Source organism: Pipistrellus hanaki, assembly GCF_964339955.1.
Source record: "Pipistrellus hanaki genome assembly, chromosome: 5".
Taxonomy (NCBI): Eukaryota; Metazoa; Chordata; class Mammalia; order Chiroptera; family Vespertilionidae; genus Pipistrellus; species Pipistrellus hanaki.
The window spans coordinates 102283741-102287483 of NC_140507.1; positions in this window are offsets into that span (position 1 = coordinate 102283741).

Below are 3743 nucleotides of genomic sequence, written 5' to 3' on the forward strand. Positions count from 1 at the left end.
TAAACATCTCTCTAAAAGTTATCTGTGCCAGGGGTCGGCCAGTCTTCCTCACGAAACTTGGAAATGTCTTTTGAGTGAAGCGTCTGTTTTCTTCTAAAGCATCCTGTTAGTTATTTTATTCTAACACGTTGTTACCTCTCAGAGGCGAGGCCTGACGTGCAGGTGTAGCTGGCCAACGTCCTGGACCCGTGTCCGCACAGGCCCGCTGGCTCTCACACCCAGTGCCTGTGCTCTCTCCGTCCCGCTGCTGGAGGCCAGACGTGTTTTTCTTTTTAATCTGATCAGAGACTAGCTCACAAGTCGGTAAGTTTTGTGGTTAAACTTCTTGACTAACGTTTATTAGACAGAAGTTATGAAGTTCACTATTTACTAGCCATTTCTATCTTTTCCCTGAGCATAGACTATCTATCATCTATCTATAGCTATCTATCTATCTATCTATCTATCTCTATTTAACTATCATCTATCATCTATAATTTATCTATCATCTATTATAGCTATCATCTATCTATCTATCTATCATCTATCTATTTTCTATCTATCTATCTCTCTCTCTCTATTTAACTATCATCTATCATCTATTATTTATCTATCATCTATCACCTATCTATCTATCTATCTATCATCTATCTATCTATATCTATCATCTATCTATAGCTATCTATCTATCATCTATCTATCTCTATTTATCTATCATCTATCATCTATTATCTATCTATCTATCTACCTATCTATCTATCTATCTATCTATATCTATCATCTATCTATATCTATCAGCTCCCAGCTGCACCTGTCCGGGTGTTCTCTGTATGGTGTATGACAGTCTCCATTTCACCCACAGCTCCGCTTTTTCTTTGTCACCTGTAAAGCCATCAGGGAGAAACTACTGCACGGAGAGGAGACACCAGGAGGGGAGCATCAGCCAGTCCGGACCCGGGTTCCAGCTCTGGCATGAAGGAGCCATACGAACGGAGTACGAGAGCAGCATCCTAGTGCCCGTTCTCTCCGCTGCAGATGCGGCAGGACTGATTTTCTGTTCCTCTCCGTAAGTGTGTTGTCAGTTTGAACAGGTTTCTATTCAAAGGGGTAGATGGGATGGTCCCTCTGACGCAGCACCTGAATCTCACCATCATTATTTCTCTCTCCCTGTCCCCTGAGATGCCCAGCCCCTGAGAACACTCGGGGCGTGCTGAGCTGCAAACTGTGTGTGCGACGGGAAATACTCCAAAACGGTGTTCACTTATGCCCCCAGGTCTGCCCCCTGGAAACACAGGGCTGGACCGTTTTCCTGGGCACACGGGAGAAGGATGAGTGTTCTGACAAAGGTCGCCTTTTAAGGAACAAAAGTCCCTCCTGGACTTTGCACACGTGAAACCGCTGTCATGGGCTTCACTTCTACTTTTGTCCAGCAGAGGGCAGTAGCGCCTTAAGTAAAACCCGGCCTGTGGGGTGAGCTAGCTCCGCACACTCATAAGGAAGCAGAGGTCACAGAAACAGGAGAGGACATCACACCGCTGTTCAGACCTTCAGCTCCCTGCAAAACCCAACGTCTAAGGAGTGCTGTCTTTCAGAAAGTCTCTCCAGGTCTTCCGTCTGCAGCTGCTCTGGGAAGCAGAGGCGGGAGACACAGCTGGGGGTGAAGCTGGAAAAAGCCCCTCCGAGGCCAGCACTGGCCGCACGTCTTGCAAGATGTGTAAGAACCATCACCAAAGGAATAGAGATCCTTCTCGCTCTCCCTCTCCAGACCCGCCCCTGCAGACCGACACTTCGGTGGCCCGCTAACCGCGGCGACAGACAGGCCGCGGGGCAACTGACACCGGAGGAGAGGAGAGAGGACGAGCCCGCACTCCCAGTCTAACCCGAGAGAATTCACGTTCACAATTTCTTTTTGGCGTTGAGGGCCCGATTGGTAATCATAACATCCTCCTTCCCGAATAGTATGTGTCTTTTCCCAAAGGAGCAGCCAGCATTCTCCTTTTCTTTTGAAATCTGACTTGAACAAATGCTTACTCACAATTTGTTGAAGTGTCCTTTGTTTTTCTTTGGCTTTTTAAATCCCTTTCCTGCCTTTTCAATTACGTAACACTGGGGTATCTTCGATGTGAATAACTGTAACTTTTAACTTCGGTAGCTTTATAATTTCTCAGCTGATTGACATGAACAGCTCGTGTAAAAGAAAATAGGATTTCCTAGTATGAGTAGTGTGATCATATTACATTCACACAAATCACTGTTCTCTTTTATCCAGTTAGAGCGCATTGATGATTTGCCCTTCACCCCATCTGTAAGGTGTCCCCTTACCTAAGAGCTTTAGGAAACGCGGAGAACCATCTAGAGAGTTTGGTGATTCCCTCACCTTCGATGGAATAAAGTGATTATTAAAGGTTTAGATCTAAAAAGCACAAGAGTGGGAAGGACAGAAACGGGTGGATTTTTAAACTCTCTAATTCAGGGATGGTGTTCACAGACGGGACTGGAATGTTCTGTTCTCACCATCCCCAGGCGCCCACTTCTCCTCGGTCCACTCCTGTGTCCCGTGTGGTCCTGGGTCCGGGAGGGGTTGGAGAGGGGGGGCCAGGAAGAGGGGGCGGCAGGAGCCCCCTCAGGCTTCCCCGTGGAGAACGGAGTCCACGTGTGAACATGCAGCGGCCGACCAGGTTTCTCCCCGCATCCCGGTCCTCGGAGGAGAACCCGCAGGTCCCGGGGTCTCTCTCTGTCCGACGGCAGGTACCTACCTGTCAGCCTCATCCACCTGCACGTGCTTCGTGTGTGTGTGCCTTTGGGATCTCAGGTTTCCTGTTGTTTCCGTTAGCTTTGGTTTGTCAGGAAAATAGACATGTGGCCGTGTGTCCACTGCTGTAAAGACGGAGGAGGGGCGGGTGGAAGAGGAGGATTCTCCCCGTGTGCCTGTGGTGGAGTGTGAAGGTCAGAATCGGTGCCTGCACCCGCCTGCAGGCACCTGAAGGGGGCGCTGGGAAGCACACGGGGAATGTGGGCAGAGCTCACACAGATGTGGGCGGAGCAGGGTTAGGTGGCTGGGATGCCTGCTCAAACCATTTTTAAAGTAAATTTGCATTGTTTCCAGGAGCGAATTCTTTTTAAAAACATTTTTAAAATAATATGCTTTTATTGACTTTTAGAGAGAGAGGAAGGGAGAGCGATAGAGCGATAGAAAGATCAATGAGAGAGAAACATCATCAATTGACTGCCTCCTGCAAGCCTCCTACTGGGATCGAACCTGCAACCTGGACTTGTGCCCAGACCAGGAACCTAGCTGGTGACCTCTTGGTTCATGATCGGGGCTCAACCGCTGAGCCACACTGGCCTGGCCTGGGAGGGAACTCTTTGTTAACTTCTCCAGCTGGGCGTGGGGGCCCATCCCAGCTCCTCCTCGGAGTCTTACAAACTCTCCTCCCCACCACCAAGGAAAGAAGCATGTATGGCGTTCATGATTTTGCAAACATTGTGAACTGGAATTATCTTTAGGTTTTTATTTTTAAAAAGCAAGTAAATCATTTCAACACAAAAACCTACCGTAAAATAATGGTTTTTAAAACCTGCTCGCTCACAGGAAAACGCGGGCCGCGGTGAAAGCCTGGCGTCCTGGGCATCTCTGCTTCGACGCGCACCGGGAGAGGCGGTCCGCCGCCCGCCCGGGGGTCGTGGCCTCGAACACAGGGCTGCTCCGGTGAAACACTTATTTAGGGCCTGAATGATGGCCCGGACTCAGACTGTGTGACAGG